Raw genomic sequence first — 26,995 nt, forward strand, 5'->3', positions numbered from 1 at the left:
GTTGTTTTATGTGTAGAAAACAAAAGTTCTCGGAATGACCTGAAACTCCATGGGATATATTACAATAAATAATAAAAAATCCTCGCCAAAGATGAAGACCAGGGGGCCCACACCCTTCTCACGAGGGTGGGGGGCGCCCCCCTAGGGCGTGCCCCCTACCTCGTGGGCCCACTGGAGACCCCCCGACTCCAACTCCAACTCTATATAACTGCTTTCAGGGAGAAAAAAATAAAGGACAAGAAATCATCACGTTTTACGACACAGAGCCGCCGCCAAGCCCTAAAACCTCTTGGAGGGCTGATCTGGAGTCCGTTCGGGGCTCCAGAGAGGGCGATTCATCGCCTTCGTCATCATCAACCATCCTCCATCACCAATTTCATGATGCTCACCGCCGTGCGTGAGTAATTCCATCGTAGGCTTGCTGGACGGTGATGGGTTGGATGAGATTTATCATGTAATCGAGTTAGTTTTGTTAGGGTTTGATCCCTAGTATCCACTATGTTCTGAGATTGATGTTGCTATGACTTTGCTATGCTTAGTGCTTGTCACTAGGGCCCGAGTGCCATGATTTCAGATCTGAACCTATTATGTTTTCATCAATATATGAGTGTTCTTGATCCTATCTTGCAAGTCTATAGTCACCTATTATGTGTTATGATCCGTTAACCCCGAAGTGACAATAATCGGGATACTTACCGGTGATGACCGTAGTTTGAGGAGTTCATGTATTCACTATGTGTTAATGCTTTGTTTCGGTTCTCTATTAAAAGGAGGCCTTAATATCCCTTAGTTTCCATTAGGACCCCGCCGCCACGGGAGGGTAGGACAAAAGATGTCATGCAAGTTCTTTTCCATAAGCACGTATGACTATATTCGGAATACATGCCTACATTACATTGACGAATTGGAGCTAGTTCTGTGTCACCCTATGTTATGATTGTTACATGATGAACCGCATCCGGCATAATTATCCATCATTGATCCGATGCCTATGAGTTTTCCATATACTGGTTTACGCTTATTTACTTTCCCATTGCTATTGTTACAATCACTACAAAATACCAAAAACATTACTTTGCTTTCGTTACTCTTTTGTTACCGTTACCATCACTATGATATTACTTTGCTACTAAACACTTTGCTGCAGATACTAAGTTTCCAGGTGTGGTTGAATTGACAACTCAACTGCTAATACTTGAGAATATTCTTTGGCTCCCCTTGTGTCGAATCAATAAATTTGGGTTGAATACTCTACCCTCGAAAGTTGTTGCGATCCCCTATACTTGTGGGTTATCAAGACTAATTTCTGGCGCCGTTGCCGGGGAGCATAACTCTATTGTTTGAGTCACTTGGGATTTATATCTGTTTATCACTATGAAGAACTTGAGAGATCCAAAAACCAAGATCTATCCCTCAACTACGAGGGGAGGTAAGGAACTGCCATCTAGCTCTGCACTTGATTCACCTTCTGTTATGAGTAAGCTTGCGACACCTAAACCTGCTTCTGCTATTTGTTCTGAGATGTCGCATGTTATTGATGATGCTACTTCTGTTATGCATGATACTTATGATGAAACTACCTCTATGCCTGATACTACTATGCCACTTAGTGATTTTCTCGAGGAACGAATTGCTAGGGCTAGAGAGATTGAAAATATTGAATCTGATTATGAAGATGAAAGTGATGATGAAGAATCATTTGTTATTCATGAGGGTTATTTATTTGATCAAGATGCTTCTTTAGCTATTTTAGCTTGCAAAGATAGATATGAACTCAAAAGGTTATTAGCTAAATGGAATAAGCAATCTCTAAATGCTAGGATGAGACCTGGCCCTTCTTTTGCTACTTCACCAATCTGTGTTGCTGATAAGGATTATGAATTCTCTGTTGATCCTGATATAATTACTTTGGTTGAATCTGATCCTTTTCATGGCTATGAATCTGAAACTGTTGTAGCACATCTTACTAAATTAAATGATATAGCCACCTTGTTCACTAATGATGAGAGATCTCGCTACTTTTATATCCTTAAAATATTTCCGTTCTCATTAAAGGGTGATGCTAAGATATGGTTTAATTCTCTTGATCCTGGTTGTCTGCGTAGTCCCCAGGATATGATTTACTACTTCTCTGCTAAATACTTCCCTGCTCATAAGAAACAAGCTGCTTTAAAGGAAATATACAACTTTGTGCAAATTAAAGAAGAGAGTCTCCCACAAGCTTGGGGGAGGCTTCTGAAGTTACTTAATGCTTTGCCTGATCATCCTCTTAAGAAAAATGAAATACTTGATATCTTTTACAATGGACTAACAGATGCTTCCAGAGATTACCTGGATAGTTGTGCTGGTTCTCTTTTCAGGGAAACAACACCGGATGAAGCTGAAATCCTATTGAATAATATGTTGACAAATGAAAATAATTGGACACCTCCGGAGCCAGCTCCTGCTCCAATTAATGATCCTATTCCTAAACCAACTCTGAAGAAGAGAGGTATTCTATTTCTCAGTCCTGAAGATATGCAAGAGGCAAAGAAATCTATGAAAGAAAAAGGTATTAAAGCTGAAGATGTTAAGAATTTACCTTCTACTGAAGAAATACGTGGTCTTAATTTACCACCTGTTGAAGAAACATATGATCTTAATCCTTTATTTATTGAAGAACCTCCAGACCCCGATAACCCGACACAGGTAGTAAAGGTAAATTCTCTCTATAGATATGATAAAGCTGAAATCCCTCCTGCTAAAATTGCTAGTCAATGCTTGGATGAGTTTGATAATTTTATGTTTAAACAAGAAGACTTCAATGCTTATTTTGGTAGACAATTAAAACAAGATGCTGATATGATTAAATACTTGGGTGATTATATGGCTAATATTAGAGGTGAACTTAAACTTGTTAGCAGACATGCTTCTATGGTTACCACTCAAGTAGAACAAGTACTTAAGGCTCAAAAAGAATTGCTCAATGAGATGAACAGTAAGAAAACTAATTATGTTGTTAAAGTGACTACTAGAACTGGTAGGATGACTCAGGAACCTTTGTATCCTGAAGGCCACCCTAAGAGAATTGAGCAAGATTCTCAAAGAAATAAAATTGATGTACCTAGTTCTTCTAAAAAGAAGAAAAAGAAAAATGATAGAACCGTGCAAACTCCTAGTGAACCTATTGCTGAACCACCTGATAATCCAAATGATATCTCTATGTCTGATGCTGAAACACAATCTAGTAATGAACATGAACCTAATGAAAATGTTAATGATGATGTTCATAGTGATGCTCAACCTAGTAATGATAATGATGTAGAAATTGAACCTGCTGTTGATCTTGATAACCCACAATCAAAGAATCAACATTATGATAAGGAAGACTTTGTTGCTAGGAAACATGGTAAAGAAAGAGAGCCTTGGGTTTAGTAACCCATGCCTTTTCCTCCCAAACCATCCAACAAAAAGGATGATGAGGATTTTGAGCGCTTTGCTGAAATGATTAGACCTATCTTTTTGCGTATGCGATTAACTGTTATACTCAAAACAAATCCTTATGCTAAGTACATGAAAGATATTATTACAACTAAAAGAAAGATACCGGAAGATGAAATTTCCACCATGCTTGCTAATTATACTTTTAAGGGTGGAATACCAAAGAAACTTGGAGATCCAGGAGTACCTACTATACCATGCTCCATTAAAAGAAACTATGTTAAAACTGCTTTATGTGATCTTGGAGCCGGTGTTAGTGTTATGCCTCTCTCTTTATATCGTAGACTTGATTTGAATAAGTTGACACCTACTGAAATATCTTTACAAATGGCTGATAAATCAACTGCCATACCTGTCGGTATTTGTGAGGATGTGCCTGTTGTGGTTGCAAACGTTACTATTTTAACGAACTTTGTTATTCTTGATATCCCCGAGGACGATAGTATGTCTATTATTCTTGGAAGACCTTTTCTTAATACTGCAGGGGCTGTTATTGATTGCAACAAAGGCAATGCCACTTTTCATGTTAATGGTAATGAGCATACGATACACTTTCTGAGGAAACAACCTCAAGTTCATAGTATCAATTCTATCGAAAAAATTCCATCGATTATATTTGGAGGTTTTGAATTTCCTCTTCCTACTGTCAAGAAGAAATATGATATACTTATTATTGGGGATGTGCATATCCCCATTGAGGTAACCTAGTGTTATTCGAAATTTCTCCGGTTTCATGTTAATCGGAATGAGTTTGTTAACAAGACTTGATCAACCTTGTTAGTGGATTCCTTTTGACAAGCATGAAATGGATGAAACTAGAAGCACAACCTTCTGTACCCTCTCTATACTTTCTGTTATTTAGTTGAAATAAAGTGAAAATAAATAATTTTCTGTCTGTTATATGATTATCCGTGCAATATAAAAATACCTCGAAAATAAAAGTTCTCCAAATGCCTTGAAAATTAAATATGATTTTTTATAGAGTATTTGAGGATTTATGGAACAAAATACACACCAGAGGGGCCAACCACCTTGCCACGAGGGTGGAGGGCGCGCCCACCCCCCTAGGGCGCGCCCCCTACCTCGTGGGCCCACAGTGGCCCTCCTCCACTTATTCTTTCAGCCACACACTTCATCTTCCTCCCCCAAACACGAAAAACCAGCTCAAACCCGAGTCCAAGCTCGTTTTGTTGCCATTTTCGATCTCCTTGCTCAAAGCACCTCTCACAAAACTGCTTGGGGAGATTGTTCCTTGGTATGTGACTCCTCCATTGGTCCAATTAGTTTTTGTTCTAGTGCTTTATTCATTGCAAATTTGTGTTGCTTAGGTGACCCTGTTCTTGAGCTTGCATGTCAAATTTATATGGTCAAAAGTAGTTTTGATGCATGATATAGGCTCTAGGCACTTGTAGGAGTAGTTGCTATCAATATTATTGAGTTTGGTTTACTTTTATTTTGAAGTTACTATTTTTTTTTAGAATTTTTCAGAGGAAGAAATATGCTTAGGAAAATGTTCCAAGGTGGTTCTTCAAAGAAGCAAGGACCCGGGCTTGCAATGCGTGATGCTGACGAAGAGCCACCAAGAGCCACTCCAGTGCGTCCTTGTGAGTGGCCTTCTGAAAATTTTATGGATCGAGCGAGAATTAAAGAAGAATTTAACGCATATTTGCGTAATGCCGATCTTGAGGACTTTGAGACAGACAAATGCCCCCAGTATCATGAGCTCACAAACTCTTTTGTGAGGAGGTTTGAGTATTCATCTTCGCGTAATTCTCCTTCAGTCATGTTTGATCTTTATGATAAATCTTATACCATGGACCTAGAGGATTTCACTTTTGCTTGCAAACTTCCACAATGGGGTAGTGTTAGGGATCCCCCTAAATCTGAATTTAGAAACTTTCTTGCTAGTATAATTGTAGGGAAATATAGAGATATAATGCAAGCTACCATAGGGAGCATTCACTTTCCTGCTATACATTATTTTGCTCTCTTCATAGGTAGGTGCATAAATTCTAAGGATGAAGCATGTCATATGTGTGTCCCTGACCTTAGCATTCTCAGGAGTGCTGTGTCAGGAGACCAATCTTATCATATGGGAGCCATTGTAGCTCGTAGGTTGCATCATAATAGACATAATGGAGATTTCTTTGGAGGAATTTATGCAACCCTCTTAGCTAAGTTTCTTGAGATATACGTTCGTGAAGGAGACATTGAGTTGCCTCCTGCTTATTTAGATTTTGATTCTATGGTTTCCCACCATTTTGTCGAGAGGAACGAATCACCTCTCTAGTACCGACTAATCTTTGACAGATGCCGTGCTGTCCATATTACTCTCCCTGCTCCTGCTTTCTTTGATTATCAGGCAAGAGGAGGGTATACTATTACCAGAGAGGAGGCTGATGAGTACGAGAGGAGAGCGGAGGCCGCTCGTCGCCACACTGCAGCTCAGGAGGCGATAACTGCTGCATCACAGTACGACCCCAACTATTATTATGGATATCCGCCAGGCCAGCCGTGGCCATAGACCAACTTAGGCCAAAATCCTAAGCTTGGGGGAGTACGTATTTACCACCGACATTACATTTATGTTCACACACTCATTTCTAGATGTCGGTGCTCATACTTTTTCATTGTATCATCCATGCTAGTTTATTTTCATTTTTATGCTTTCTTCTTGTGTGTTTAATAAACCTGAAGAAAAAACAAAAAATTAGTTGTATCTTTTAATTAATTTACTTTCCATGCATGTAGTAGTAATTAAAAAGAAAAACCAAAAATATTTCCTGTTCTTCTTTTGCTTGTTGGGAGCTTTCCCATGTAAATAGTTTTATTTCTTTTCTTTCTTTGGGGGTCAGTAGGAGAAGATCATGATTAAATTGTTGAAGTGGCTCTTTTATGCATTATTGTTTATCTGACAGAAGAGCCCATATTGCTTTGTCTTCTCCTGTTTATTGAATGCTCGCAGATTCCAGCTTAGTCCAATGCACGTGCACTCTTATTATTATTCACATCGTTCGGTTGTGCAAGTGAAAGGCAATTATGATGATATATGATGGACTGACAGAGATGAGAAAAGCTGGTACGAACTCGACCTCTTTTGTTTTTGTAAATATGATGAGTTCATCGTTCTTGATTCAGCTTGTTATGAATAAACATGTTCGCAATGACAATTAGAGATCATAGGTGCTTGTGCCATGCTTGATTAGCTATGAGTTATAATGGTTTACCTTGTGTGCCAACATGCTATTAAAATGGTTATGATGTGGTATGATAGGGTGGTATCCTCCATTGAATGATTTAAGTGACTTGACTTGGCACATGTTCACGCATGTAGTTGAAACAAATCAACATAGCCTTCACGATATTTATGTTCATGGTGGATTATATCCTACTCATGCTTGCATCCAATGTCTATTAATTTTAATGCATGTACATGACTGTTGTCGCTCTCTGGTTGGTCGCTTCCTAGTCTTTTGCTAGCCTTCACCTGTACTAAGCGGGAATACTGCTTGTGCATCCAAACTCCTTAAACCCCAAAGTTATTCCACATGAGTCCACTATACCTTCCTATATGCGGTATCTACCTGTCGTTCCAAGTAAATTTGTATGTGCCAAACTCTAAACCTTCAAATAATCATCCTGTTTTGTATGCTCGAATAGCTCATGTATCAACTAGGGTTGTCTATATCTTCCATGTTAGGCGGGTTATTCTCAAGAGGAGTGGGCTTCGCTCCTCACTCACGAGAAAATGGCTGGTCACCGGGATGCCCAGTCCCATGCTTTATGCAAACTAAATCAAAATAATTGCAAAACAAAACTCCCCCTGGGACTGTTGTTAGTTGGAGGCACTCATTGTTTCGAGCAAGCCATGGATTGATGTTGGTTGGTGGAGGGGGAGTATAAACTTTACCATTCTGTTTGGGAACCGCCTATAATGTGTGTAGCATGGAACATATCACCATCTCTTGGTTGTTATGTTGACAATGAAAGTATACCGCTCAAAATGTTATTCACCTCTATTTCAAAACCGAGCTCTGGCACCTCTACAAATCCCTGCTTCCCTCTACGAAGGGCCTATCTATTTACTTTTATGTTGAGTCATCACCCTCTTATTAAAAAGCACCAGTCGGAGAGCACCACTATCATTTGCATTCATTACTGTTAATTTATATTGGGTGTGACTATGATTGGATCTCTTTTACCATGAATTACAATGTCTAGTCAGTCCTTGATCTTTAAAGGTGCTCTGCATTTATGTTTTGCGGTCTCAGAAAGGGCTAGCGAGATACCATCTTGTTATATCATATTATGATTGTTTTGAGAAAGTGTTGTCATCCGAGTTTTATTATTATGGATCGCTAGTTGATTATGCTATTGATATGAGTAAACATGAGACCTGAGAATTATTGCAAATGTGGTTAGTTATAATCATGGCTGAAAACTTGAATGCTAGCTTGACATATTTACAACAACAAGAGCAAACAGAGTTTGTAAAAGTTTTTCTTTATTTCTTTCAGTTTGTCAACTGAATTGCTTGAGGACAAGCAAGGGTTTAAGCTTGGGGGAGTTGATACATCTCCAACGTATCTACTTTTCCAAACACTTTTGCCCTTGTTTTGGACTCTAACTTGTATGATTTGAGTGGAACTAACCCAGACTGACGCTGTTTTCAGCAGAATTGCCATGATGTTGTTTTATGTGCAGAAAACAAAAGTTCTCAGAATGACCTGAAACTCCACGGGATATCTTACAATAAATAATAAAAAATCGTCGCCAAAGATGAAGACCAGGGGGCCCACACCCTTCTCACGAGGGTGGGGGGCACTCCCCCCTAGAGCGTGCCCCTACCTCGTGGCCCCCCTGGAGATCCCCCGACTCCAACTCCAACTCTATATAACTGCTTTCGGGGAGAAAAAAATAGGGCCATTTGCATTTCTGTCCCTAACTCGAACCACCTAATCAGATATACCCCTAATTCGAAAGCCTTCTCAAATTTGCCCCTCCGCCGTTAGGTGCCGTTATAGAAATGCCCTTCTGCACTGTTACCGTCCGGTCAAATAGCTTTGACCGTCCTGAAAAAAATAGGAAAAAAAAATCTAAAAATCAAAAATTTTGTGACATCGAAGATACTCATGTGCCCAAGGTGTGTGCAAATTTTCGTGCTATTTGGACATTCCTGGAGCTCGTGGCGAGGAAAAGCAGTTAATCTACACGCTTGTGAACAATAAATTTGAAATAAAATAGCAAGAAAAGTTAAAAAATATGAAAGTTTTTGGCATCAAAGTGGCTTGGGTGCACAAGGTGCTTGCAAGTTTTTGTGATCAAATGACATGCGAGGAGCTCTAGCAAGAATAACCAAAATAGTCATTTTTTCCCAAGTTTTTTCCCGAGCAAAATTTTGTTTTTTTTTCTCCACAAGCCCCTCCAATGTCCAAACACAACAAAAATTTGCACGCAGCTTGCAGACCCGCGCCTCTTTCATGCCAAAATTTTTCATATTTTTTTGAAATTTCTTGCTATTTTTTTGAATTTACTGTTCACAGGCTTACATATTTATTGTTTTTCCTCTGACACGAGGTCCTGGAATGTACAAACAGCACGAAACTTTTCACGCACCTTGCAAACCTGAGTATCTTTGATCCCACAAATTTTTAGATTTTTTAGAATTTTTTTGCTCTTTTTTTCAGGACGGGCAAAGCCCTTTGACCGGCTTTGACTTGCTTTGACCGGACGGTAACGACACAAAAGGGTATTTCTGTAAGTGCACCTAACAGTGGAGGGGCAAATTTGAGAAGGCTTTGAAATTAGGGGTAAATCTGAGAGTGGGCGCAAATTAGGGGAATAGATGTAAATGTCCCAAAAAATAAAGAAGAAGAAATCATCGCGTTTTACGATACGGAGCCGCTGCCAAGCCCTAAAACCTCTCGGGAGGGCTGATCTGGAGTCCGTTCGGGGCTCCGGAGAGGGGGATTCGTCGCCGTCATCATCATCAACCATCCTCCATCACCAATTTCATGATGCTTACCGCCGTGCGTGAGTAATTCCATCGCAGGCTTGCTAGACAGTGATGGGTTGGATGAGATTTATCATGTAATCGAGTTAGTTTTGTTAGGGTTTGATCCCTAGTATCCACTATGTTCTGAGATTGATGTTGCTATGACTTTGCTATGCTTAATGCTTGTCACTAGGGCCCGAGTGCCATGATTTCAGATCTGAACCTATTATGTTTTCATCAATATATGAGTGTTCTTGATCCTATCTTGCAAGTCTATAGTCACCTATTATGTGTTATGATCCATTAACCCCGAAGTGACAATAATTGGGATACTTACCGGTGATGATCGTAGTTTGAGGAGTTCATGTATTCACTATGTGTTAATGCTTTGTTCCGGTTCTCTATTAAAAGGAGGCCTTAATATCCCTTAGTTTCCATTAGGACCCGGCTGCCACGGGAGGGTAGGACAAAAGATGTCATGCAAGTTCTTCTCCATAAGCATGTATGACTATATTCGGAATACATGCCTACATTACATTGACAAATTGGAGCTAGTTCTGTGTCACCCTATGTTATGATTGTTACATGATGAACCGCATCCGTCATAATTATCCATCATTGATCCGATGCCTACGAGTTTTCCATATACTGGTTTACGCTTATTTACTTTCCAGTTGCTATTGTTACAATCACTACAAAATACCAAAAATATTACTTTGCTTTCGTTACTCTTTTGTTACCGTTACCATCACTATGATATCACTTTGCTACTAAACACTTTGCTGCAGATACTAAGTTTCCAGGTGTGGTTGAATTGACAACACAGTTGCTAATACTTGAGAATATTCCTTGGCTCCCCTTGTGTCGAATCAATAAATTTGGGTTGAATACTCTACCCTCGAAAGCTATTGTGATCCCCTATACTTGTGGGTTATCACTCACCCACACCCCCTGTTATTCTGCGGCGACGGCAGCCTCACACCGTAGCGAACCAGTGAACCCTCATACTCCTCTACGCGTGGGCATCCACTGCCGCGTCTTCCCCGGCTCCGCGTCGTCCCCTTCCTAGGCCTCACCGTCGTCCACCGCCCTGGTGCTCTCGGCGCGGCGTGGTCAACGTGGTCAAGGAACAGCTTCCATCGGACGTGGACTGTATGTGGAGAGGCTGACAGCTGGGTCCATGGCTGCAGCAAGGAAGTGCCTCCTTATTACGTGCAAAATAATTATTCCTCACCTGACAACGGGGACCCACCGGACGGGCCACCATATTTCACGAAAAAAATGTTTCCCCCAGACTGCTGGGACCCACCAGCTACACCTTCGCACGCAAGGAAGTGCGCCCGGGCAAAAAAACAAAATGATTCGCCCCCTGACTGTTGGGACCCACCAGCTACATCTTCGCACGCAAGGAAGTGCCTGACAGTCGGGACCCACCTGGTCGAAGCATACGTAGCGTTGTCATTCTGGCCGTGAACGTGTACGTACATACTGGTTGATGTAGAGGCACGCACGTGTCGTAGTAGAGGCGCACACGTAGCATGTACACGTATGTACAGCGGCCAGGGTGCAAGAAAGAAAATACATCCACGTATGTGTACATACGTGCGGGGTCTCGAACGCCTACTCGCGCATACGTACGACCAGGGCTCGTGTACATGGCTGGGTTGGAACGGAGAAACAGCGTCGTCGTCGTGTTCATGGGGAGGCAACGGAATGCGTCGTGTTCATCGGGAGGCAACGGAATGCATCGGGTTCATCAGGAGGCAACGGAACGCGTGGGAGCCAACTGGCTGGGTCGGAACGGAATGCGTGGTCGTGTTCATCGGGAGGGCTTGGACGGAACAGGCGATGGAAACGAGGCCTAGCGTACCGCAGAACGGAGGAAACGGACCTCCTACGGTCGAAATGGTGGTCCTGTTGATCGGGAGGGGTGTGGCATACTGCAAAACGGAGGAAACGGACCTCCTACGGTCGAAACGGGGGTCCTGTTGATTGGGAGTGGTGTGGCGTACCGCAAAACGGACAAAACGGACTTGTGTTGGAGCGCTACGGTCGAAACAGGGGTCCTGTTCATCGGGAGGGGTGTGGCGTACCGCAAAACTGGACTCCCCGGGATACTGTTCATCTCCATCGTCGACCTCCTCCAGCCTCCACGGGCTCCTGTTCATCCAGCCTCCACCGCGCGCTACTCCATCGGCTACTGTTCAACCACCCCTCCACCGTCTACTGTTCATCCAGCCCTCCACACCACGGGGTCCTGTTCAACCACCCCCCCACGGGCACCGCTCCACCATCTACTGTTCATCCAACCCTCCACCACACCACGGGGTCCTATTCATCCAGAGGCAACGCCACCGCTCACTGTTCATCCACCCCCCACAACGCTCACTGTTCATCTCATAGGCAGCATCGATCGGCTTCAGTTAGCAGCAGTAGCGAAGGAATCGCTCGATCGGGTTCAGTTAACAGCCAATGATCGATCGCTCGGGTTCAGAAACACCTAGCCTGCAGTTCAATCGCTCGGGTTCAGTTAGAGCCAAACGTCTCGCTAGGGTTCAGTTAGAGCCAACGCCTCGCACACACGCACGTACGTGTATGAGAGAAACGCACATCGCTCGGACCCCGACCTCCCACCGTAACCGGGAACTCCCCGAAATTTTCCTCCCCCTCCCTTCTACCACGGGTTTTTCCATCATGGACGGCCCAAAGAATGTCATGCATCTGCGTCTCTGGCCCACCCAGGACGAAAAGCCCATTTTCTGTCATGATTTTTTGTCATAGAAGTAGGAACCCACCACATCTATGATGATACCGGGTTTTGTCACAATTATCGTCATAGAAGTGTCATATGTATGACAGAAAAAAATTTCATTCGGCCCAAAATGTCACGAATGTGTCTTTTTTTGTAGTGTCATCACGTGAAATGGAGTAGTTTTCAATGGTGAACATCACTATGTTGATCATATCTACTATATGATTCAAGCTCGACCTTTCGGTCTCAGTGTTCCGAGGCCATATCTGCATATGCTAGGCTCGTCAAGTTTAACCCGAGTATTTCTGCGTGTGCAAAACTGGCTTGCACCCGTTGTATGTGAACGTAGAGATTATCAGACCTGATCATCACGTGGTGTCTCGGCACGACGAACTTTGGCAATGGTGCATACTCAGGGACAACACTTGAAATTTAGTGAGAGATCATCTTATAATGCTACCATCAATCAAGCAAAATAAGATGCATAAAGGATAAACATCATATGCAATCAATATAAGTGATATGATATGGCCATCATCATCTTGTGCCTTTGATCTCCATCTCCAAAGCACCTTCATGGTCACCATCGTCACCGGCGCGACACCTTGATCTCCATAGTAGCATTGTTGTCGTCTCGCCAAATATTGCTTCTACGACTATCGCTACCGTTTAGTGATAAAGTAAAGCAATTACAGGGCGATTGCATTGCATACAATAAAGCGACAACCATATGGCTCCTGCCAGTTGCCGATAACTCCGTTACAAAACATGATCATCTCATACAATAAAATATAGCATCATGCCTTGACCATATCACATCACAACATGCCCTACAAAAATATGTTAGACGTCCTCTACTTTGTTGTTGTAAGTTTTACGTGGCTGCTACGGGTTGGGCAAGAACCGTTCTTACCTACGCATCAAAACTACAACGATATTTCATCAAGTTAGTGTTGTTTTAACCTTCAACTAGGACCGGGCGTAGTCACACTCGGTTCAACTAAAGTTGGATAAACTGACACCCGCCAGCCACCTGTGTGCAAAGCACGTCAGTAGAACCAGTCTCGCGTAAGCGTACACGTAATGTCGGTCCGGGCCGTTTCATCCAAAAATACCGCCGAACCAAAGTATGACATGCTGGTAAGCAGTATGACTTGTATCGCCCACAACTCACTTGTGTTCTACTCGTGCATATAACATGTACACATAAACCTGGCTCGGACGCCACTGTTGGGGAACGCATAATTTCAAAAAAATTCTACGCACACGCAAGATCATGGTGATGCATAGCAACGATAGGGGAGAGTGTCGTCCACGTACCCTTGTTGACCGTAAGCGGAAGCGTTATGAGAACGCGGTTGGTGTAGTCGTACGTCTTCACGATCCAACCGATCCAAGTATCGAACGCACGACACCTCCGAGTTCAGCACACGTTCAACTCAGTGATGTCCCACGAACTCACGATCTAGCAAAGCTTTGAGGGAGAGTTCCATCAGCATGACGACATGATGACGGTGATGATGATGCTACCGACGCAGGACTTCGCCTAAGCACCGCTACGATATGACCAAGGTGGATTATGGTGGAGGGGGGTATCGCACATGGCTAAAAGATCAACTGATCAACTTGTGTGTTCTAGGGTGCCCCCTCCCCACATATATAAAGGAGGAAGGGGAGGCCGGCCGGCCTCTCTAGGCGCGCCAAGGGGGGAGGAATCCTCCTCCTAGTAGGAGTAGGATTCCTCCTTTCCTAGTCCTACTAGGAGGGGAAAGGAAGGAGAAGGGGAGGAGAAGGAAAGAGGGCGTGCAGCCCCTCCCCTAGTCCAATTCGGATTAGGACCATGGGGGCGCGCGGCCAGCCCTCGTGGCTTCTCCTTTTTTTTCCCTTAAAGCCCACTAAGGGCCATATGTACTCCCGTAACTCCCTCGGTACTCCGAAAGATACCCGGATCACTCGGAACTTTTCCGATGTCCGAATATAGCCTTCCAATATACCGATCTTTACGGCTCGATCATTTCGAGACTCCTCGTCATGTCCGTGATCTCATCCGGGACTCCGATCAAACTTTGGTACATCAATTCACATAAACTCATAATAACAATCGTCACCGAACGTTAAGCGTGCGGACCCTACGGGTCCGAGAACTATGTAGACATGACCGATACATGTCTCCAGTCAATAACCAATAGCGGAACCTGGATGCTCATATTGGCTCCTACATATTCTACGAAGATCTTTATCGGTCAAACCGCATAACGGTATATGTTGTTCCCTTTGTCATCGGTTTGTTACTTGCCCGAGATTCGATCGTCGGTATCTCAATACCTAGCTCAATCTCATTACCGACAAGTCTCTTTACTCGTTCTGTAATGCATCATCCCGCAACTAACTCATTAGTTGCATTGCTTGCAAGGCTTATAGTGATGTGCATTACCAAGAGGGCCCAGAGATACCTCTCCGAAAATTGGAGTGACAAATCCTAGTCTCGGTCTATGCCAACTCAACAAGTACCATCGGAGACACCTGGAGAGCACCTTTATAATCACACAGTTACGTTGTGACGTTTGGTAGCACACAAAGTGTTCCTCTGGTAATCGGGAGTTGCATAATCTCATAGTCATAGGAACATGTATAAGTCATGAAGAAAGCAATAGCAGTAAACTAAAATGATCAAGTGATAAGCTAACGGAATGGATCAAGTCAATCACATCATTCTCCTAATGATGTGATTCCGTTTATCAAATAACAACTCATGTCTATGGTTAGGAAACATAACCATCTTTGACTAACGAGCTAGTCAAGTAGAGGCATACTAGTGACACTCTGTTTTTCTATGTATTCACACATGTATTATGTTTCTGGTTAATACAATTCTAGCATGAATAATAAACATTTATCATGAAATAAGGAAATAAATGATACGTCTCTAACGTATCTATAATTTTTGATTGTTCCATGCTATTATATTATCAACCTTGGATGTTTTATATGCTATTTTATATGATTTTTGGGACTAACCTATTAACCTAGAGCCCAGTGCCAATTTCTGTTTTCCCCTTGTTTTGGAGTATCGCAGAAAAGGAAAATCAAATGGAGTCCAATTGACCTGAAACTTCACAGAACTTATTTTTGGACCAGAAAAAGCCCACGGAGTATCAGAGATGGACCAGGAGAGTCCCGGGCTGCCCACGAGGGTGGGGGGCGCGCCCACCCCCCTGGGCACGCCCCCTGTCTCGTGGACAGCCCCGAGATCCACCGACGTACTTATTCCTCCCATATATACCCATATACCCTAAAAACATCGGGGAGCATAATAGATCGGGAGTTCCGCCGCCAGAAGCCTCCGTAGCCACCGAAAACCAATCTAGACCCGTTCTGGCACCCTGCCGGAGGGGGAATCCCTCTCCGGTGGCCATCTTCATCATCCCGGTGCTCTCCATGACGAGGAGGGAGTAGTTCTCCCTCGGGGTTGAGGGTATGTACCAGTAGCTATATATTTGATCTCTCTCTCTCTCTCTCTCTCTCTCTCTCTCTCTCGTGTTCTTGAGGTGGTACGATCTTGATGTATCGCGAGCTTTGCTATTATAGTTGGATCTTATGATGTTTCTCGCCCTCTACTCTCTTGTAATGGATTGAGTTTTCCCTTTGATGTTATCTTATCGGATTGAGTCTTTAAGGATTTCAGAACACTTGATGTATGTCTTGCGTGGGATACCCGTGGTGACAATAGGGTATTCTATTGATCCACTTGATGTATGTTTTGGTGATCAACTTGCGGGTTCCGCAAATGAACCTATGCATAGGGGTTGGCACACATTTTCGTCTTGACTCTCCGGTAGAAACTTTGGGGCAATCTCTGAAGTACTTTGTGTTGGTTTGAATAGATGAATCTGAGATTGTGTGATGCATATCGTATAATCATACCCACGGATACTTGAGGTGACATTGGAGTATCTAGGTGACACTAGGGTTTTGGTTGATTTGTGTCTTATGGTGTTATTCTAGTACGCACTCTATGATAGATCGAACGGAAAGAATAGCTTCATGTTATTTTACTACGGACTCTTGAATAGATCGATCAAAAAGGATAACTTTGAGGTGGTTTTGTACCCTACCATAATCTGTTCGTTTGTTCTCTGCTATTAGTGACTTTGGAGTGACTCTTTGTTGCATGTTGAGGGATAGTTATATGATCCAATTATGTTATTATTGTTGAGAGAACTTGCACTAATGAAAGTATGAACCCTAGGCCTTGTTTCAACGCATTGCAATACCGTTTGTGCTCACTTTTATCATTAGTTACCTTGCTGTTTTCATATTTTCAGATTACAAAAACCATTATCTACTATCCATATTGCACTTGTATCACCATCTCTTCGCCGAACTAGTGCACCTATACAATTTACCATTGTATTGGGTGTGTTGGGGACACAATAGACTCTTTGTTATTTGGTTGCAGGGTTGCTTGAGAGAGACCATCTTCATCCTAGGCCTCCTATGGATTGATAAACCTTAGGCCCTCCACTTGAGGGAAATTTGCTACTGTCCTACAAACCTCTGCACTTGGAGGCCCAACAACGTCTACAAGAAGAGGGTTGTGTAGTAGACATCAAGCTCTTTTCTGGCGCCGTTGCTGGGGAGGTTAGCGCTTGAAGGTATATCTTTAGATCTTGCAATCAAATCTTTTAGTTTCTTGTTTTATCACTAGTTTAGTCTACAAAAGAAAATTACAAAAAATGGAATTGAGGGTACCTCATATGCTTCATCTTTTTAATGTCTTTCGTGAAAATAAGGATTCCGATAATTGTGCCAAAGTGTTAGAAGAAGAATGTGTTAGAATGTTTGGCACTAAATCTTTGGATGATGAGCATGATTGCAATGTTGTTAGTATGAATTATTTGAATATCCATGATGCTAATGATATGCAAAGCCACAAGCTTGGGGATGCTATGTTTGATGAAGATGATATTTTTAGTCCCCCAAGTTTTGATGTGCAAATTTATTATGATGAAAGCATGCCTCCTATCTATGATGATTATTGTCATGACACGTATGCTATAAAGAATAATGATATCCATGAAACTTTTCATCATGATTTTATCTTTCAATTGGATTATGCTTCACATGATAGTTATGTTGTTAAGTTTGCTCCCACTACTATTCATGAGAAGAAATTTTCTTACGCGGAGAGTAATAAAAATTCTATGCTTGTAGATCATGAAAATAATGCTTTATGTGATAGTTATATTGTTAAATTCATTCATGATGCTACTGAAAATTATTATGCAGGAGGAATATATGCTCATAGGAATTGCAATAATATCAATTTTCCTCTCTATGTGCTTAAAATCTTGAAGTTATGCTTGTTTTGCTTTCCTCTGCAAGTTGATTCTTGTTCCCACAAGTTGTTTGCTCACAAAATCCCTATGCATAGGAAGTGGATTAGACTTAAATTTGCTGGTCATATTCTTCATGATGCTCTCTTTATGTTACAATTCTTATCTTTTATGCGAGCATAATTGAAATCATCATGCCTAGCTAGGGGCGTTAAACGATAGCGCTTGTTGGGAGGCAACCCAAATTTATTTTTGTTCTTTAATTTTTTATCCTGTTTAGCAATAAATAATTTATCTATCCTCTGTTATTATTGAGTTTTTATGTATTAATTAGTGTTTGTGCCAAGTAGAACCATTCAGAAGACTTGGGGAAAGTCTTGTTGATCTTGCTGTAAAAAACAGAAACTTTAGCGCTCACGAGAATTGCTGCCATTTTTTTATTGGAGAGTCTCATTTAGTTAATTATTTTTTTAAGATGATTAATAGATAAATTCCTCACGTCCAGCAATTTATTATTGAATTTTTGGGGTTCCAGAAGTTTGTGTTATTTACAGATTACCACAGACTGTTCTGTTTTTGACAGATTCTGTTTTTCGTGTGTTGTTTGCTTATTTTAGTGAATCTATGGCTAGTAAAAGAGTTGATAAACCATAGAGAAGTTGGAATACAGTAGGTTTATCACCAATATAAATCAAGAATGAGTTCATTACAGTACCTTTAAGTGGTGTTTTGTTTTCTTTCGCTAACGGAGCTTACAAGTTTTCTGTTAAGTTTTGTGTTGTGAAGTTTTCAAGTTTTGGGTAAAGATTCGATGGACTATGGAATAAGGAGTGGAAAGAGCCTAAGATTGGGGATGCCCAAGGCACCCCAAGGTAAAATACAAGGACAACCAAAAGCCTAAGCTTGGGGATGCCCCGGAAGGCATCCCCTCTTTCGTCTTCGTTCATCGGTAACTTTATTTGGAACTATATTTTTATTCACCACATGATATGTGTTTTTCTTGGAGCATCATTTTATTTTATTTAGTTTTGCTTGATGTTTGAATAAAATACCAATATCTGAAATTATTAAATGTTAGAGAGTCCTCGCATAGTTGCATAATTGTTCAACTACTCATTGATCTTAACTTATATCTTTTGGAGTAGTCTGTCATTTGCTCTAGTGCTTCACTTATATATTTTTAGAGCACGATGGTAGTTTTATTTTTAAGAAATAGATGAACTCTCATGCTTCACTTATATTATTTTGAGAGTCTTTAGAATAGCATGGTAATTTGCTTTGGTTATGAAACTAGTCCTAATATGATGGGCATCCAAGAGGGATATAATAAAAACTTTCATAAAAAGTGCATTGAATACTATGAGAAGTTTGATGCTTGATAATTGTTTTGAGACATGAAGATGGTGATATTAGAGTCATTCTAGTTGAGTAGTGGTGAATTTGAGAAATACTCGTTCTAAAGTTTGTGATTCCCATAGCATGCACGTATGGTGAACCGTTATGTGATGAAGTTGGAACATGATTTATTTATTGATTTTCCTCCTTATGAGTGGTGGTCGGGGACGAGCGATGGTCTTTTCCTACCAATCTATCCCCCTAGGAGCATGCGTGTAGTACTTTGTTTTGATAACTAATAGATTTTTGCAATAAGTATGTGAGTTCTTTATGACTAATGTTGAGTCCATGGATTATACGCACTCTCACCCTTCCACCATTGCTAGCCTCCCTAGTACCACGCAACTTTCGCCAGTACCATACACCCACCATATACCTTCCTCAAAACAGCCACCATACCTACCTATCATGGCATTTCCATAGCTATTCCGAGATATATTTCCATGCAACTTTCCACCGTTCTGTTATTATGACACGCTTCATCATTGTCATATTGCTTTGCTTGATCATGTAGTTGACATTGTATTTGTGGCAAAGTCACCGTTCATAATTCTTTCATACATGTCACTCATGAGTCATTGCACATCCCGGTACACAGCCGGAGGCATTCATATAGAGTCATATCTTGTTCTAAGTATCGAGTTGTAATTCTTGAGTTGTAAGTAAATAAAAGTGTGATGATCATCATTATTAGAGCATTGTCCCAGTGAGGAAAGGATGATGGAGACTATGATTCCCCCACAAGTCGGGATGAGACTTCGGACTAAAAAAAGAGGCCATAAAAAGGGAGAAAATTCCCAAATAAAAAAATGAGAGAAAAAGAGAGAAGGGGTAATGCTACTATCCTTTTACCACACTTGTTCTTCAAAGTAGCACCATGATCTTCATGATAAAGAGTCTCCTATGTTGTCACTTTCATATACTAGCGGGAATATTTCATTAAAGAACTTAGCTTGTATATTCCAATGATGGGCTTCCTCAAAATGCCTTAGGTCTTCGTGAGCAAGCGAGTTGGATGCACACCCACTTAGTTTCTTTTTGAGCTTTCATACACTTATAACTCTAGTGTATCCGTTGCATGGCAATCCCTACTCACTCACATTGATATCTATTGATGGGCATCTCCATAGCCCGTTGATACGCCTAGTTGGTGTGAGACTATCTTCTCCCTTTTTGTCTTCTCCACAACCACCATTCTATTCCACCTATAGTGCTATATCCATGGCTCACGCTCATATATTGCGTGAAGAATGAAAAAGTTTGAGAACATCAACAGTATGAAACAATTACTTGGCTTGTCATCGGGGTTGTGCATGATTTAAATACATTGTGTGGTGAAGATGGAGCATAGCCAGACTATATGATTTTGTAGGGATAGCTTTCTTTGGCCTTGTTATTTCGAGAAGACATGATTGCTTGGTTAGTATGGTTGAAGTATTATTATTTCTATGTCAATATTAAACTTTTGTCTTGAATCTTATGGATCTGACAATTCTAGCCACAATAAAGAGAATTACATGGATAAATATGTTAGGTAGAATTTCACATCAAAAATTCTGTTTTTTTATCATCTACCTACTCGAGGACGAGGAGGAATTAAGCTTGGGGATCCTGATACGTCTCCAATGTATCTATAAATTTTGATTGTTCCATGCTATTATATTATCAACCTTGGATGTTTTATATCCATTTATATGCTATTTTATATGATTTTTGGGACTAACCTATTAACCTAGAGCCCAGTGCCAGTTTCTGTTTTTTCCTTGTGTTAGAGTATCGCAGAAAAGGAAAATCAAACGGAGTCCAATTGACCTGAAACTTCACGGAACTTATTTTTGGACCAGAAGAAGCCCATGGAGTATCGAAGATGGACCAGAAGAGTCCCGGGCTGCCCATGAGGGTGGGGGGCACCCACCCCCCTGGGCGCGCCCCCTGCCTCTTGTGGACAGCCTGGCGATCCACCGACGTACTTCTTCCTCCCATACATACCCATATACCCTAAAAACATCGGGGAGAACAATAGATCGGGAGTTACGTCGCCAGAAGCCTCCGTAGCCACCGAAAACCAATCTAGACCCGTTCCGGCACCCTGCTAGAGGGGGAATCCCTCTCCGGTGGCCATCTTCATCATCCCAGTGCTCTCCATGACGAGGAGGGAGTAGTTCTCCCTCGGGGCTGAGGGTATGTACCAGTAGCTATGTGTTTGATCTCTCTCTCTCTCTCATGTTCTTGAGGTGGTACGATCTTCATGTATCGCGAGCTTTGCTATTATAGTTGGATCTTATGATGTTTCTCCCCCTCTACTCTCTTGTAATGGATTGAGTTTTCCCTTTGAAGTTATCTTATCGAATTGAGTCTTTAAGGATTTGAGAACACTTTATGTATGTCTTGCGTGGGATACCCGTGGTGACAATGGGGTATTCTATTGATCCACTTGATGTATGTTTTGGTGATCAACTTGCGGGTTCTGCCCATGAACCTATGCATAGGGGTTGGCACACGTTTTCGTCTTGACTCTTCGGTAGATACTTTGGGGCACTCTTTGAAGTACTTTGTGTTTGTTTGAATAGATGAATCTAAGATTGTGTGATACATATCGTATAATCATACCCATGGATACTTGAGGTGACATTGGAGTATCTAGGTGACATTAGGGTTTTGGTTGATTTGTGTCTTAAGGTGTTATTCTAGTACGAACTCTATGATAGATCGAACGGAAAGAATAGCTTCATGTTATTTTACTACGGACTCTTGAATAGATCGATCAGAAAGGATAACTTTGAGGTGGTTTCGTACCCTACCATAATCTCTTCGTTTGTTCTCTGCTAGTAGTGAATTTGGAGTGACTCTTTGTTGCATGTTAAGGGATAGTTATATGATCTAATTATGTTATTGTTGTTGAGAGAACTTGCACTAGTGAAAGTATGAACCCTAGGCCTTGTTTCCTAGCATTGCAATACCGTTTACGCTCACTTTTATCATTAGTTACCTCGCTGTTTTTATATTTTCAGATTACAAATACTCATATCTATCATCCATATTGCACTTGTATCACCATTTCTTCGCTGAACTAGTGCACCTATACAATTTACCATTGTATTGGGTATGTTGGGGACACAAGAGACTCTTTGTTATTTGGTTGCAGGGTTGCTTGAGAGAGACCATCTTCATCCTACGCCTCCCACGGATTGATAAACCATAGGTCATCCACTTGAGGGAAATTTGGTACTGTCCTAAAAACCTCTGCACTTGGAGGCCCAACAACGTCTACAAGAAGAAGGTTGTGTAGTAGACATCAGGTATGCCCGAGGATGTTACCAAGAAGAAGGTCTTCCCTTTATCTTTGAAGGGAGAGGCATTGACATGGTATAGGCTATGTGATGATATGGGATCATGGGACTACAAGCGATTGAAATTGGAATTTCATCAGAAGTTTTATCATATGTATCTTGTTCATCGTGATCATAATTATATATATAATTTTTGGCCCCGCGAAGGAGAAAGCATCACTCAAGCTTGGAGGGGGCTTAAGTTAATGTTATATTCATGCCCCAATCATGAGCTTTCAAGAGAAATGATTATTCAAAAATTTTATGCTTGGCTTTCTCTCAGTAATCGCTCCATGCTCGATACTTCTTGTACTGGATCTTTTATGATGAAGACTATTGAATTCAAATGGATTTATTGGAGAGAATTAAATGCAACTTTGAAGATTGGGACCTCGACAAAGGTAAGGAGTCAGATATAACACCTAAGATTGATTGTGTTATATCTTTTATGGATACCGATGCATTTCGTGAATTTAGCACTAAATATGGACTTGACTCTGAGATAGTAGCTTCTTTCTGTGAATCATTTGCTACTCATGTTGATCTCCCTAAGGAGAAGTGGTTTAAATATAATCCTCCCATTGAAGTAAAAGTAGTTGCACCTATTAAAGTTGAAGAAAAGACTATCACTTATAATGATCATGTTGTTCCTACTGCTTATGTTGAGAAACCACTTTTCCCTGTTAGAATAAAGGATCATGCTAAAGTTTCAACTGTAGTCAATAAAAGTAATATTAGGACACACAAACCCCCTGAGCAAGTTAAAGTTGAACCTAATATTGCTATGGTTAAAGATCTCTTGACCGATAATATTGATGGGCATGTTATTTACTTCTGTGATGAGACTGCTAGAATTGATAGACCTGATACTAAAAATAAACATAGACCTGTTGTAGGCATGCCTGTTATTTCTGTTAAAATAGTAGATCATTGCTATCATGGATTATGTGATATGGGTGCTAGTGCAAGTGCAATGCCTCATTCCTTATACAAAGAAATTATGCATGATATTGCACCTGCTGAGATAGAAGATATCGATGTTACCATTAAGCTTGCCAATAGAGATACTATTTCACCAATTGGGATTGTTAGAGATGTTGAAGTCTAGTGTGGGAAGGTTAAATATCCTGCTGATTTTCTTGTTCTTGGTTCCCCACAAGATAGCTTTTGTCCCATTATATTTGGTAGACCCTTCTTGAATACTGTTAATGCTAAGATAGACTGCAATAAGGATATTGTTTCTGTTGGTTTAGGGGATATGTCTCATGAGTTTAATTTTGCTAAGTTTTGTAGACAACCCCATGATGAGGAATTGCCTAGTAAAAATGAAATTATTGGTCTTGCTTCTATTGCCATGCCTCCTACTGATCCTTTAGAACAATATTTGCTAGACCATGAAAATGATCTGTTCATGAATGAAAGAAGGGAAATAGATGAAGTATTCTTTAAACAAGGACCTATTATGAAACACAACTTGCCTGTTGAAATCCTAGGGGATCCTCCTCTACCCAAGGGTGATCCCGTGTTTTAGCTTAAACCATTACCTGATACTCTTAAATATGCTTATCTTGATGAAAAGAAGATATATCCTGTTATTATTAGTGCTAACCTTTTAGAGCATGAAGAAGAGAAACTATTGAAAACTCTGAAGAAGCACCGTGCTGCTATTGGATATACTCCTGATGATCTTAAAGGCATTAGTCCCACTCTATGTCAACACAAAATAAATTTGGAGAAAGACGCCAAACCAGTTATTGATCACCAACGACGGCTGAATCCTAAGATGAAAGAAGTGGTAAGAAAGGAAATATTAAAGCTCCTTGAGGCAGGTATAATTTATCCCGTTGCTGATAGTCAGTGGGTAAGTCCTGTCCATTGTGTCCCTAAGAAGGGAGGTATTACTGTCGTTCCTAATGATAAAAATGAATTGATTCCACAAAGAATTATTACAGGTTATAGGATGGTAATTGATTTTCACAAATTAAATAAAGCTACTAAAAATATCATTACCCTTTGCCTTTCATTGGTCAAATGCTAGAAAGATTATCCAAACATACACATTTCTGCTTTCTAGATGGTTACTCTGGCTTCTCTCAAATGCATGTGTCAGCTGATGATCAAGCAAAGACCACTTTTACTTGCCCTTTCGGTACTTTTGCTTATAGATGTATGCCTTTTGGTTTATGTAATGCACCTGCTACCTTTCAAATATGCATGATGGCTATATTCTCTGACTTTTGTGAAAAGATTTGTGAGGTTTTCATGGACGATTTCTCCGTTTATGGATCCTGTTTTGATGACTGCTTGAGCAACCTTGATCGAGTTTTGCAGAGATGTGAAGAAACTAATCTTGTCTTGAACTGGGAGAAGTGCCACTTTATGGTTAATGAAGGTATTGTCTTGGGGCATAAAATTTCTGAAAGAGGTATTAAAGTTGATAAAGCTAAAGTTGATGCTATTGAAAAGATGCCATGTCCCAAGGACATTAAAGGTATAAGAAGTTTCCTTGGTCATGCCCGTTTTTATAGGAGGTTCATTAAGGACTTCTCAAAAATTTCTCGGCCTCTGACTAACCTATTACAAAATGATATTCCTTTTGTCTTTGATGATCATTGTGTAGAAGCATTTGAAATACTTAAGAAAGCTTTGATTTCTGCACCTATTGTTCAGCCACCTGATTGGAATTTACCCTTTGAAATTATGTGTGATGCTAGCGATTATGCTGTAGGTGTTGTTCTAGGACAAATAGTTGATAAGAAGCTGAATTATATCCAATATGCTAGTAAAACTCTAGATAGTGCCCAGAGAAATTATGCTACTACTGAAAACGAATTTTTAGCAGTTGTTTTTGCTTGTGATAAGTCCAGACCTTATATTGTTGATTCTAAAGTAACTATTCACACTGATCATGCTGCTATTAAATACCTTATGGAAAAGAAAGATGCTAAACTATCATGGAATTGTCACGGCAGATGTCCTAGCGAAAGGACTTAGTCGTAGGGCCATCGCAACTAGGAAGCTTAAAGGGGTTAATCGGGACAAAGGACCCGAGAGGTTTATACTGGTTCGGCCCCTTACGGTGAAGGTAAGGCCTAGTCCAGTTGATGTTATATTGCTAGGTTTCGATGACCAAGGAGCGAATCTGCTAGCTTGGCTATCGATCCCTCGTTTCTTGTCCTAAGCCTCCGCTGGGTCGTCCCCTTATTTACACGGGTTGACGCATGGCGGCCTACAGAGTCCCGACCGGCTCATAAAACGTGTCCGGCTCGGTGACTTCTTTTATATGCCTTTCTTTACAAGTCTTTCTTTACATACGGCGGTTTACAATATTGGGCCTTAAGCCGCCTCTGGGCTTAGGCCTTCTACAAGTCTTAATAAACTATCACCTTGAATATTACTAGGCTTTCTTTTGTAACCCGCCATTGGGGTTGACCCAGCCCCTCCTGGGCGGGTCATACCTGGTAGCTATATCCCCAACATTAGGCCCCAGGTTGACTTGAACTTTGTTCTTTGTCAATCTTCAACACTTCGACAAAATCCATCTTCCTCTGTCTGAAAAACTCTGTAACCCGCCATGATGTCATCTTATGAAAACATGAAAGCCTGCTATGACATCATCTTCAATAGATCTTTTATCTTTAAATGTCTTCTGAGAATCGAGGCGTCCGTTTAGCTGGATAATCATTATTTTGGTCTTCCTCAATTTTCACGCCTCCCGTTCACTTATCCCCTTATAAATAGGCTTGGCCGGTCCTTATTCTTTCTTCTTCTTCTTCCTTCCATCTTCTTGCTATCTCTCTGCTTCTCGAGCTCCGCCGCTGCCGTAGCACTCACCGTTGCCCTCGACGTCGGCCGCTGCATCACCCTGAGCTCGTCCAGAGAACCGCGGCGACTCTTCGCAGTAGATCTGCATTTCGTAAGTTCCTTCTTTTTCACGCACTTAGATCTATATTAGGGTTGCGAGTTCATCGGTGTTCTTCGTTGTTTATCACGGATCATCTTGTAGTTCTTCCTCCGCAGCCTCTTCTGATCCAAAAAGGAACACATAACTCGTGCGGTAGTTGTTTTGTGTCCATTTTTTATACCAGTCGATCCCTTTTTTCTGTACAGATGCCTCATTACAACTCATGAACTCATCTGTACTAGATTTTTAGGTCTAGAATATTTTCTTTTCGGAAGGCCATTTGATTCAAAATAATAATGATAGCTTGATAAACTTGTTTGTGCCAACACTTAGCCATTTTCTATTTCTAGCATCCTTTAAATATCTTTAGTTATGGCGGCTTATGACTCCGGCTTTCCTTTATATGTCATTAGCCCTTTTTTAAGCCGCCATGATTCATCTGTATCATGATCATGAACCTGTAACTTCATCAAATAAATTGAACCGACAAATTACTTTCTTTTCAGCTTCCCCTTTTTCATCATGCCGTCAAAAGCACCGACAGTCTGCAACTGGGTCCCCTCCACAATAACTGAGGATAAAGAGTTTGTCACCATTGGATTTTTGCCAGAGAAAAATGTTATGTCTTATCGTGCTCCTGACCCGGACGAGGAATGGCCTAATCCCAAAGACGGTGAAGTTATTGTCTTCACTGACCACATGAATCGGGGTTTTTCACCACCCGGCTCAAAGTTCTTCAGAGACGTTCTTCATTTTTTCAAACTTCACCCTCAAGACCTTGGACCCAATTCCATATCCAACATC

The sequence above is a fragment of the Triticum dicoccoides genome, chromosome 4A (assembly GCF_002162155.2).
Source record: "Triticum dicoccoides isolate Atlit2015 ecotype Zavitan chromosome 4A, WEW_v2.0, whole genome shotgun sequence".
Taxonomy (NCBI): Eukaryota; Viridiplantae; Streptophyta; class Magnoliopsida; order Poales; family Poaceae; genus Triticum; species Triticum dicoccoides.